Genomic DNA, 13,999 nt, shown 5'->3' with positions numbered 1-13,999 from the left:
CAAAGCATTATAAAAGAAATAAAATAAAATAGTGGTATCTAAATTGTTATTTGTATTTGTCTGATGTAAGGCGCTCTGATACCCTGCATTGGGCTGAGTAGTGCCCTCTACTCATCCCAATGCAGGGTTTCATAGTGCTTTACCTCACATGTACAGATTATACTTGACAATAAATCATAGTTCAATGGATTTGGCTCCCAGGGACCCCTTCTCAATAAACAACAATTGCGGTATACGCGCTTTTCAGTGGATAAAACCACCTTCCTCAAGACCAACAAAGTATCAAAATAGAAATGAAGCCTCATTTCTATAGACAATTCTACCGTAGGGTCTCTTCAAATCAAGTCCATAGTGTGGAAAACATGTAATAGATATCCTCTTCCACAAGCTGTATTATATCCTTTTCAAATGTCTCCAGCGTGTATCGTCCTGCTGGTCAGAGTCCCCTGCACATCGGGTATGGTACTTTGTTGTCAACTTGCTGATTAATAGGCACCATACACATTGAAATTGGTCGCCTTGGACAACAATCCTGAGCATCCCATGCCAATCTGCCGATCTATAGATAGTACATTTATTGGACCTAGTTGCCTAGGATAAAAATCTTGAGACATCCCTTGTGTCTTAAATAAGTTTCAACACATCTTGGTCCTGAGGAAGGTGGTTTTATCCACTGAAACGTGCGTAGACCGCAATTGTTGTTTATTGAGAAGTGGTCCATGGGAGCCAAATCCATATCCATTGAACTGGGAAATTTGGAAACATCTTCATTGGCCTCTTTGCAACTATTTTTGGGACCCTCCACAGGATTGAATCTTTATTATATTATATGTAAATGTAAATGTAGAGGTACTTGTATAGCACACGACTACCGGAAGCCTCTCTGCGCTTGTACGAATACCGCTGAGGAACCCTTCCTGGCCTTCCCCTGTGAAGTGCCCAATCCTGGGCACCCCCAAGGTGAAGCCAGGCATCCTAGCGTTGTTGTGGGCGTTTTGGAGATTAAGCAAGCTATTGCCCAGAGTTGCAGAGTGGGACTCATGATAAGAATAGGCACCAAGGCGAGAATTATCCTTTGGGTGCTGGGCGGAGACTTTAACTGTCAGTTTGAGCCACTTACCCTGACTATGGAGGGAGCACTTATGGAGGAGGATGACCAGTGGGGAATTCCACAATTGGTTGGACCCCCACCCAAGCCATGGTCTCCTCTAGCAACACAAATTACGGCACTTACTCTCAGCAATTCCCTGAGGGCTTGCAACGGCCGATTCAAGAGTGACATCCCCTCAAAACCCACCTTTAACAAATCAGGACAGGGGTCTCATTTGGATTATATCCTGGTTCAGACATCGAACTGGAATAGGGTCTCTGACTTTGTGGTAGTCGAAAGAACTGACAGCGACCACAACGCGCTAATTCTTTTCTTGATCGCGCCAAGCGGTTACTTGGGCGACCCGCCGGCAGAGGCATCCCCAAATCCCAAATTAATTCTAACAAATGATAGGCGTAGAGTGAGGTGGGCCAAGCTTCTGGACAATCCTGCCCACATCTCTGAGTTGTACGCTCAGCTACTCCCCATATTTGAACGTGTCGGGGCTCTCATTAGTCATCCCCCACAAGGAAATGTATTCCGCAAGCTGGGCAATCTCCACACGGAATTGGTGGACATCCTTGTGGAATTTTTAAATCCAATAGCGCGGAAGGTTATCCGCAGGGGCCAAAGACCCTCTTGGTATAATTCAGCTTGCAGGAAGGCAAAGGCCAACCTCCTCGCCATATTGAAATATCCAAGGGATACAGATTTAATTAAGATCAGAAGGGCGGAACTAAAGCAAGCAATTCACCATACATAGGTGGAATGGGATTATTCCAACTGGGACAATATGTTGGCCACTCTTCAGACTAGAGATGCCCGCAAATTCTGGCAGATAGTGAGAACAGGGTCTGCCGAGCCGACTCAGGCTGTGGAGGCTAATATAGCGGCCGCAGTCTGGGAGGACCACTTTCGCAGCCTCTATGAAGAGGTTACCCCTAGCTCCCCTAAGCATCGTGATGACCTGACGCCCGAACACCATTTACCTTCTGGTGGGTCTACCGCGCAATTTGGAATTGTCAAGGGTGCTGAGACACTGCAATTCACCTTGGGGGAGGTCCACAATGCAATATCCAAATTGCCCTCGGGCAAGCCCCTGGGTTAGATAAACTCCCGGGTGATTTATTTAAGCACCAACCCAGGGTTTGGGCCCCGTATTTGTTGGAGGTTTTCAATGCAATTCTCGGGGGAATGGCAGTCCCTAGCACTTGGCTGGGAGCAGAGATTGTACCTATCTTCAAGAAGGGCTCTCCTCTGCTGCCAGGACAACTATAGGCCAATCAGCCTTATTGATGTAGCACAAAAAACTTTTGCGAGGCTGATACTTGACCGCCTGCAGGAGTGGATGACGGACAACTCTGTCTTAAGCACATACCAGGCAGGGTTTAGGTCCAAGGTCTCGACGATGGACTAAATGTTTCGTTTGGCCCTTTTATTCTGGAAGACAGTGCGGGTGGAGGGGGGTTCGTTGTACACCGTCTTTGTCGATCTCCGCGCAGCCTTTGATTTGGTTCCGCTGAGCAAATTATGGGCAGTACTCGCCGATCTTGGTGTTCCTCCTGCTCTTTTAGACATCATTGTTCGCTTGCATACTCACAATTATGCTCAGGTCAGGTGCGGGAGGTCGGGTACCCTCTCACAAAGATTCCCCATTGGCAGAGGGGTAAGGCAGGGATGTGGTTTTGCACCGACCCTGTTTTGCCTCTTTGTCAACCGAGTAATCGATCACCTAAACAATGTCCCCAATACAGATGCACCAAGACTTGGCGGCAGAAGGGTGCCCGCAATCATGTTTGCGGATGACACCCTACTGCTGTCAAAATCCTCAATGGAGATTCAGCGCATTAAGGCATTTTGCCAAGACCACGGTCTTGAAATAAATGCCCTGAAGACCAAATACATGATTTTTAATCCCCCCAAAAAAACACGCCCCAATCCCACCATAGGCCCGAATAGGCTTGAAAGAGTTCTCACGTTTATCTGGGTGTGACTTTGAATGACAAACTGGAATGGGGTGAACATCAAGTCAAGCCCCAGCTCAGATTGGCTCAAATAGCAGGGGGAATAATTAGGCTAGCCAATGCCAATAAATCATCTATTAGGCCGTTAGCCCCCCCTTGGAGATCTATAGACTCCAGGCCAGAGGTGCGATTCTTTACGGCAGTGAACTTTGGGGACATACCTGCAAGAAAGAGCTGGTCCCAGTTGAAAACAAGTTTCTTAGACAGCTTTTAAAGTTATCGGCTAGCACCCCACTTCTGCCTCTCAGATTGGATCTGGGCCTAAAACCGTTGGACTAAGTCGTGGGTGTAAAGCCTTTAACCTTCTGGAGAAGATTATGCTTTGCCCCTGAGCTAGCCAACTATAGGCAGGAACTGAAGGAAATTCTTGCTCTGCCTACTATAGAGAACATCCCGTGGTTCAAATATCTAAAAACTGAGTTTGCCCGGTTGGGTCTCCCCACCCTTTGGAGGGACCCTGAAATGGCCTGCCAGGGTCTGTCTCGTAAAGAGCTGGTGGCAACTTTCTATGCTTGTAACCTTGCATCCCATACACAGGGTATACGCCCAGACTCCCTGGTTAACACCTTTCTTGGGGTGAAAGACTTTTACAAGTTCGAACCAGTTCTTGACGATATTTTTCCGAATTTGGCCAGGAAATTATAATTGCAATGGCGGTATGGTACTCTTCCGCTTAGAGCATTTACAAGTAAATGGAAGTTCCGCACCCTGAAAAAATGTCCAGGCTGCAATTGCGGGCTTGAAGACGAATTGCACTTTGTATTCTTCTGTCCCGCACATTGTGCGGCTAGAAGGTTCTGGATAATTCCACTATGCAAAAATCTAGGGTTTGTTAAATGCTTTGAGGCCCTTAGAATTCTCAAGACCGATCTCTCAAAAGTAACTGTTTTTGCGATGGCCAAATTCCTTGAAGCAGTATGGCACAAGAGATGGCTTTTAATTTCCAGGTTACCCCATCCCTGACCAGATCATGTACTACTGACTGCGCAACCCTTTTGCATTGGTCACTTTTTAACTAGAATCTAAATTTGACATAAAATTGTCTTGTTTTTACCTAAATAGATTGTCAAAATAATTAAACAGTACTGATCTATTGATTGTCTGTATACCTTAGGTTGCTATGTATTGGGACACTCTCCTGTTTTATTTGTATGCTATTCTGCTACTGTTGTAACATTGTTGTCTAACTTTGGTTTCTATGTAATTTTATGCTCATCTTTTATGGCAATTGCCGAAATAAAGATTAATGAAATGAGATACAGGTTAATACTGGGCAAATACATAATAAACCTGAATCAATCTTAGAAGTTTTTCGTCAATTCTATCTAAAACTTTATCAATATAACAATGTTTCGTACTCTTCAGACCTCCTTATGAACTATGGAAGATCTAATTTTCTACCATTACTTTCTAGTGGTCAAAAGTTAGCTTTAGAAGCAGAAATTACATGGGAGGAAATTGAAAAAGCAATAATGTCATTAGCAATAGGGAAGGCTATGGGACCTGATGGTATTCCATTAGAATTTTACAGGACATTTAGGAATTGTATAAAACAAGACATGTTCACTACCTTTCATGAGGCACAAAAGGGTATACCACCAGCCACCTGGGCATATTCTGTGATCATCACTTTTCTTAAAAAGAATAAGGATCCTCTCAATCCTGCATCATACAGACCAATTTCATTAATAAATACTGACAGTAAGATATACTCTAAAATACTTGCCTCTCGACTATCAAAAATAATATCCACAATTGTTTCCCGTTGGCAGCATGGATTCATTCCAAATAGAGATAGTGCAGATCACGTTCGTAGAATTATTGCTTTGATGGATTGGGCCAAAGGCACGAATACATCAATCAGGATCACCCTATTGGATGCCGAAAAGGCATTCGATAGGGTGGCCTGGCCTTATCTTTGGGACTTGCTTTATATGAAAGGATTTGGTCCAGGCATAATAACAGCTTTAAAAAGTTTATATCAAAATCCAGTACCTTGCGTTAAAGTGGGCGCTAATAAATCTGCTCCTTTTCTAATTCAACGAGGAACACGTCAAGGATGCCCATCCTCTCCACTTCTTTTTGCTATTTACATTGATATTTTTCTTAATCAATTAAACCAGGAAGAGGATAGAATCTCGGTGGAAGTGGCAGGAGTTAGTTACAGGGCTCTTGCATACGCAGATGATGTTGCTGTGGTAACTAAAAACATAGAAAAAGCCTTTCCCTAGATCGAAGAATTGGCAGCAATATTTGGCTCCTTTTCAGGATACAAATTAAATTTATCTAAAACACAAATACTTTTTGTTGGTCAAAATCCTCCCCCCAGAATCAAGATAGTTTCTGAAGCAACTTATTTGGGAATCAAATTAACTACTCCAATTTCTAATATTCCTAAGCTTAATTATACTCCAATCTTGAAGAAAGCTAATACTTCTCTGGAACTAATTGATCACTTACATCTATCACTACACAGTAGAAATAACGTTTTAAAAATGGTAATCCTACCAAAATTTCAATATTTATTTAGAACAGTGCCACGTGAATTTCCAATGGATTTCTTTAAACAATTAGAAAAAATGTCAGTAAGATTCTTATGGAGATTCAAAGGTACTCACAGAGCTTACAAAAAAATGATCTTACCAAAGTCTAGAGGAGGTTGGGCTATCCCACATTTTCTATTCTACTATCTAGCAGCTGTACTAAATTTATCTCCCCATTAATTGTAGGGCTCAAAGCCCCGCTATCATTGGCACATACTCCATCGATATTGGAATTCGCATTAGGCAACGAAGCTCGAGGCTATTTTTTAAAAATACTAGAACCAAGCTATTACAAAAAAAACGAAATTTAAGGTTATAACAGCAGCATATAAAACTTGGAAAATTATAAAGAGACTAGATGGATTCCAAAATTATTGCGATATACTCCTCTAAATTCACCACATTGTTTCCCCCCTATATTTAGAGATTCTGTGATGAACAGATGGAGAAATAACGGTATTCACTACCTAAGTGACCTATGGTTTGAGAATCGAATAATTAATGTTTCTGAACTTCAACAAAAATATAAACTCACAACACATGAATATTTTTAGTATTTACAGATTTATAGTTTTCTAAATTCGCTATCTTCTAACGATTATCAGGGTTTTCAAAAGATCTTATTGATAGATAGTCTTTACTCTAAAAGAAAATTAGGTTATTTTTACAATGTACTCATGACTTACCTTTCAGATGATTTAACTGTTTTTCAACAGAAATGGGCTATTAAATTAGGATTGAATGAGGTTCTGATGAAAGAATCGATCGAACTAGCCAACGCTATTTTATTTTCCGGACGATCTCGAACTCAACATTATATGATTATGTTCGATCTTTATTACACCCCTGCTAAAGTTAAGAAATGGGGGGTTACTGTTGGTATTTGTTGTAATCGCTGTACTCTGATAGGAGCAGACGCAATACATATGTTTTGTTCATGTACTAAGCTATCTATTATATTATCAGAAATCCAGAAATGTATCCAGACTATAGTAGGGAGAACAATAAATCTCACTCCTGATCTGATTTTATTTGGACTATAAACAGACTCCATAGAAAAAGAATATATCTCTTTGATCTTTATAATGATGGCTGAATTTCGCGCATGTATCTCCCAAGAATGGATCAGTCCCGAACCACCTACCTTCTCGATGTGGAGGGCTCGCCTACTAGACAAATTTAATCTTGAACTTGCAATTTACTCAACAAAGGGCGAAAAAGGAAACAATTAGGGATGAAAATCTGGGCTCCGATACAACAATGGACTCAAAGGGAATTAAAGTGATAATGATTCTTTCTCTATTTAATAATTATGTCAAAGATCACTTTTTTACCGCTCTATGATTTTCTTATCTTTCTTTGTACTGACGACTCTTTTTTTATTGGAGAACTTGATTTCACGTTTCCATATTTCTTGTCGAATTTCATGATGTATAATGAAATACTCTGATTTGTTTGCAAAAAAAACAATAAAATAAAAATTAAAAAAAAGATGGCACCATTGAGAGGATCGAATCCACAGAATGGGTTTCTCCCATTGTAGTGGACAAACGTGCCAACAGCAAAATTAGATTGTGCATTGACTTACGCCATTTAAATAATAACATTATTGATCAATTTCCTTTACCATGCATTTCAGAAATATTAACAAATATTGGGGGAGCGAATTTTTTTTCAACTATTGATTTATCTACAGCCTACCACCAGATCGAGTTACACGAAAAGAGCAAAGACTACACTGCATTCATTACCCCTTTCGGGTGTTTCAACGAGTTATGCAGGATATTTTAAAGAATTGCAATATCGCAATCTGTTTTCAAGACGACATCCTTGGTTTTGGAAATTATACCCAAGAACAGTTATCAGCATTAGAAAATGTGCTTAAGGTTCTTTCTGACCTCGGTTTGACCATAAAACATTCCCAATGTAAACTTGGAGTGAAGTCCGTGACCTATCTGGGTCATGAACTATGTGAGGAAGGAATTAAACCCAAAACTAACTTATTTGAGGCTATACAATCTGCCTCACATCCTAAATCTAAGGATGATGTAAGATCTTTTTTAGGTCTCACTGAGTTTTATTCAAGGTATGCACCAATTTTCTCTTGCCGTACATTTAATATTTGACAATTAATCAAGAACAAGAACAAATTCATATGGTCTAATGATTGCGAAACCGAATGTATTGATTTCAAGAAAGCAATTTGTGCAACTACTGCTCTTTCAGGTTTTGACCCGTCACTTTCTTGAATCATTACCACTGACGTTAGTTCAAAAGGTTTAGGTGCAGCCCTGGCCCAAAAATCCAATTCTGGTAAGCAATGCATCATTGCTCATGCATCTAGAGCGCTCACACCTGCAGAGGAGAAATATTCTACCATAGAAATAGAGACTTTGGCATGCGTGTGGGCTCTTGAGCATTTTAGAGTATTTGTGTGGGGTAAAGAATGTTTGATTAGAAGTAACCATAAACCTTTAGTGCGCTTTTTAACCACAGAAGGCATGTTGAATGCTTCAGCAAGGATAGCACGCATGTCCATGCGTCTTCAAGATTTTATTTACACTATTGCTTATGTACCTGGCAGAGAAAATGTAACCGCTGATTTTCTTAATAGGATGCCTTTACTGCTCAAAGAAAGTACCCATAATGAGTGGGATGATTTTCAAATTGCTCTAGTACATAATGAAGACTCTATGCCTATTGATCACAATTAATGGTGTAAAGAATTTGCTAATGATTCTTTATTGAAAGAAGTTGAAAAGTAAATTTCAAGTGGATGGCCTAATAAAAAGAACATCAATGCTGATCTTAGATGTTTTGGGGAAATAAGGAACGAGCTTTCGTGCGTAGATGGTTTGCTCAAGAGAGGTGACCGAGCCATTCCCCCATGTAAGTTAAGACACATTATTGTTTCCCATGGTCACAAAGGTCATGGTGGTATTGTTAGGACCAAACAAAAGGTGAAAAATGGTTTCTGGTAGCCAGGTATGGATATCTTTATTGAATGCATTGTTAGGAACTGCATCACACGTGCTAATGCTGACAAGACTCTGGTCAGACTTAAACCTAATTTGGGTAATCATGTTATTTCTGATGATCCGTGGCACACCATCGCCATGGATATCATGGGACCTGTAGGTCCAAATTCAAAGTGTGTTCTTCAAGCTATTGATGTATTCTCCAAATGGACTGTCATCACAATTGTAGAAAAAGTAGATACTTGATACTGTTTTATTTATTTTTTGACAGAACTTTCACTGAAGAAGGGTTACCGGTACGTCTTATTACAGATAATGGTGTCCAATTTATTTTTAATAAAGCCAAAGCCTACTTTAAAAGAGTTGGTATAATTGATTGTACTGCTTCTCTATATAATCCCAGTGGCATTGGTGTCATTGAAAGGTTTAATAGAGTTCTCAAGAGTGCTATTCAAGTTGCTGGAGTTGACAATGATAAATGGGAATTACAGATTTCTAAAACAGTATGGATGTACAGAACATCCACCCACGTAATGACTGGTTACTCTCCCTTTGAAATTATATGGGGTAGACTTCCCAGGACCAAATATAATCCTGAATGGTTAGTTCCCTCTACCTTGTCCAATTTAGACCTAGTGGCTGTAAAGGAAAGACTTGTCCAAAATCATGCTATTAACAAAGAACGGTTTGACAAGAAAAAAGGTTCGAAACATGATCCTATTGTCAAAGTTGGCATGCTAGTTAAGGTTAAGAAACCTTGGATGGTTAAAAAAGGTGTAAGCCAATTCATGGGTCCTTTTGAAATTAAAGAAGTCCTTAAGAATCTAAATTTGCTTAGGTTAGTGACAGTATTTCAATTCTATTAAGGACACGGAGGCGAGGATTATGCTTTTCTTCCTTCGCTTTAATTTCTATAACCAATATACAGCTGCCAGAAAAGCAATGAAAAGTATTTTTTCCTCAACAACATAGAGAACAAACATTTACAATGCAATAGGTCTCGCAGCATTAAAGTTGGAGTTATTGGCATTGTGTATGACAATGCAGTGCATAAATTTTTTAGCAAACTTTGAATTGGTGAGCAGTGAGAGTGTGTGCAAGAGTATGCTGTTTTTGAAAGCAGTGTGGTAGAGAGTGCAGGAATTTGGGTGACCTGAGCAATGTGGATGATGCACCTCACGCACGGGGCTGACGCAGTTATTATTCACACAGCTCTGATGGTGCACCTTAGGCACGGGCTCACAGCTGTTATTATTCACACAGCTCTGATGATGCACCTCACGCACGGGGCTGACACAGTTATTGTGTGTGTGCGGCGGGGGTGGTGGTGTGTGTCTCTGTATGTGTGCGCTCGTGTGTATGCGTTCATGTGCGCTAGTGTTTGCGTGCGTGTATGTCTCTGCGTGTGTGCCTGTGTGTGTGTGTGCGCTTCTCTGTGTTGGTGTGGGTGTGACTAGCCTGCCGGAATCCGAGCGCGTGGTTGTGCGCGTCACCCGTTTCAGTCGCTTTAAAACAATTCCAGTTACTTTTTGGGATGTCACAGTTCTTACTAGCAATGTTCAATCTTCAAACAGTGTTAAATGCCCCTCAAAACCACTTTACTGGGCCTCAGGCACGGCAAGACCTATGGCGGGGACGCGCTGTCCGTGAGGCCTGAACTCCTCTGTGCGCCTTGTACGCCGATCGGGGGACGAACCTACCGAGTCTCGCGCATCCCGCGTGAGACGCGTACTCGGGAGCGTACTTGGGAGATGGTACGATTCGAAGTGAGTGTACGAGTCGCACCAGGCAGGTGCGACTTGTAGGGCGGTGCGCTTACAGTGCCTGCGCCGCCTGGCGTACGCTCAGTGACCCAGGGCACGGGCGAGGCAGACAGGCTGTACGAGTCGTGATGGGGGTGAGACTCGCACCGGGCACACTTCAGGACTTCAGGGGGCACAAAGTGCGGTGCGAGCCGTATGCTTAGCGGCGGCTCGCACCGTGGCGGCAAACGCGCGCGTGTGTGTGCGGCGGGAGGTGGTGGTGTGTGTCTTTATGTGTGCGCTCATGTGTATGCGTGCGTGTATGTGCGCTAGTGTGTGTTTGCGTGCATGTCTCTGCTTGTCTGCCTGTGTGTGTGTGTGTGTGTGCGCATGCGTGTCTCTGTGTTGGTGTGGGTGTGACTAGCCTGCCGGAATCAGAGCGCGTGGTTGTGCGCCACCCGCTCCGATCCGCTTCTGGCAGATGCGCGTGGCCAGCTCCTGTCGCCCCTCGTTGTCGGCTGAGCCGACAGCTATAGTGCTCTCTACGAGAGCGCACTTTCGCACGCTTTTCACAGCGAGCCCTAAAAAAGACCAGTGGGGTTACTACAATGGAGTATCAAAAGAAAGCACATTATTTTCACATGTAAATAGATTTTTAATACGTTCAGAGCACTTTACATAGCACCAATTACGTTACACAAGGACACACATTCATTTTGTGAGGCACGGGGATTTGCCCAGAATCACAGGAGGTTTTCGCGATATTCCCGAGACTCGAACCGTGTTCCCCAGGTCCGGGGTCGAGCGCCCTAGCCGTTAGGCCAACTCCTCTCTTCTTACCACTGAATGCAGGAGCAGGTTAACTGAGTCATGCCTTTCGTTGCAGAAGCAGCATGTACTATCTATGTTTGGGTGATGCTACAATGACCCATGCTTATCACATGTGGTGTGCTTGTAGGAAGAGAAAATAAACGTAAGCACTTTCCCTCCCTCGATGCTTCGATGCACCAGAAATGCTTTAATATCAACGGGAGGCAGGCGAGCGTGGGTGAAATAAAAGAACCAGCGTTTGTCGGGCGATCCGCCCATCCTGCATAAAGAGAAGACTGCGACCTGTGTACTTTTGAGAAGAGGGAGGAACACTACAAGCTGCTCTACCAAGTCGCACAGATGAGAGAGTGCGTGCCCTGGGAGAAGGCGTGAGCACGAGCAGCGTTCTGAGTTGTGGGAGGCTGCTTTCCAGGAGGACAGCACATGGCCACTGCGTGCGCGTTCGCGCGCGCGTGGCCGGCGCAAATCGCCTTCTTCGGCAGAAATGCGCGCGGCCAGGTGCTGTCCTCCTCGGAAGCTGAGCCGATAACTATAGGTCTCTGGCGAGAGCGAGCTTCTCTCGCTTCTAGCCGAGACCTAAAAACGACATTACTTCTTAATCCTAACAAGCAAACTTGCTCAAAACATCAACTCCCATGAGTCCATAGGGTAGTTCAGTAACAGAGTCCTTCCACAATGTCCATGAGCCATAGAAAACACCTCCATCTTGTGAAAACCTCCTCTTTCTTCGCGCAAGTCTCACCTGAACGCTACTCATCCTGTTTAGCTCCATCATTTCCTGTAATATAAGGAAAACTATGTGAGGTTACTCAGGATCCGACTCAAGAATAAAGCACCACATCTTGTGAATGCAAGCTCATCAATGTGGACAACAACGCATATAACAGTAAAGCCATTAAACCAAGTTACTTACTTAAATACGGGTGGGTTCGCACCAGTTGTGCAACGGAAGGGATAATCCTCGCCTCTGTGTCCTTAATAGAATTGAAACTTACTGTCAACAACCAAGGCAAATTTCGATTCTATGTCAGGACCGGAGGCTCTGATTATGCTAGTTCAAAGCTTACTTACCACCAAATTCGCAACATCCACCACCGGCTTGAAATAAAACTGCTTAGAGGTAGAATCTGATGACCAGTCCGCAGCTCGCATAAGATCCTCCAAGCGAGCTCCCAGGGAAAACACTTTCGAGGCCATAGCCACCCTAGCAGAGTGAGCACCAAACTGCTTAGTGTCTATACCCGCCTCCTGCATGACCCAACGCGCCCACCTAGCATTGGTGGGGGAAGAGACTGCCTTGTATGGTTTCCGTAAAGCAATAAGGAGTTGTCTCTCGCCTGGAGGGTGTTTCTGAGAGGTTAAGCCTTCATAGACTTTCAGACACTGCACGACACAAAGCTTGGGCACATCCACAAAGGCCTGGTATGAAACTGTTCTCGAAGCCGATTTTGTCCAGCGGCCCATTATAAACTTCACCCCATCTGGGGAAGACACCCTTGCAGTGATGTCCAGGGCACGCACATCTGAGACACTGGTACAAGAAACTAGACATAGCAACATGGCTAACTTAGCCGAAATTTCCTTCAAAGAAAGATACTTATTTGGTTGCCAGGACAGGAATAAATTGTGAACCACATTGACGTCCCACAAGATCGAATACCGCAGCTCTGGGGAAAAGGACAAACAAATACCCTTCAAGAGCCGACAAACAAAAAGGGTGCTCGCCCACAGGGGAACCGTCCACCGTACAGTAAGCTGGTGAAAAAGCTGAACGCAAAGCATTAATGGTTCGGTACGCCAGACTGTCCATCACCAATTCCGCAAAAAAAATTTAGTATGGGAAGGACGCCCGTGACCACGGGATCCAAGTCCCATCGAAGATACCAACGTAGCCACTTCATCCAGGCGGATCAATAGCACTTGGAGGTGCTTGAGGCCCAGGCCTTAAATAAGAGGGATTCAGCCGAGAGCGAAAGACCTGGGAGCGACCAGCGTCGCCTGAAAGCCACCAGGCCATGAGGTGGAGAGAACCCTGGGCAATCAGGTAATGCTGCTCCTCGTCCGAATTCAGAAGAAGGTGATGAAACTGGGGAAGTGGGATTGGAAAATCCTAAGAAAGTTCCAGAAGAACTGGAAACCAAACTTGGTACCTCCAAACTGGTGTTACCAACACCACTTCCGCCTTCTGACGGCGAACCTGGGCCTCTAATCGCACAATCATGGAGAACGGGGGATACTCATAACTCCGCTCCTTCCCCCACTCCCGCAGAAAGGCATCCATTGCCTGTGCAAGAGGATCCAGCCTCAAACTGAAAAACCTGATGGTCCAGTCTGGACACAAACAGATCCACTGAGAATGGGCCCCAGAGGCTGTCCAGCCACTGGAAAACTTGAACGTCCAGCTTTCACTGGCTGGAATCCCAGAGGTGACGGGAATGCCAATCCGCTACCTGATTGACCTGTCCCGGAAGGTACTCCGCCGTCACGGATATGTGGTGTTCCAGGCAAAAACTCCAAAACTCCTTGGCCAAGTTCTCTCAGGTCTGAGACCGAGGACCACCCAGGCGGTTGATATAACGCACCCCAGAGACATTGTCCATCCTTAAAAGGACGCAGGACCGAACTCTGTCTCTGGTCCAACACCGGACCGCGAAAGAACCCGGCAGGACTTCTAAACAATTGATATGCAGTGCTTGCTTGTCTAACGACCAAGCACCGCCAGTAGAGAAAGCACCGCAGCGGGCACTCCACCCCGATCTGCTGGCATTGGACTCTATCACTATGATCGGGG

This window comes from Lissotriton vulgaris, chromosome 2_1 (assembly GCF_964263255.1).
Source record: "Lissotriton vulgaris chromosome 2_1, aLisVul1.2, whole genome shotgun sequence".
Lineage (NCBI taxonomy): Eukaryota > Metazoa > Chordata > Amphibia > Caudata > Salamandridae > Lissotriton > Lissotriton vulgaris.
This window is presented reverse-complemented; position numbering follows the sequence as displayed.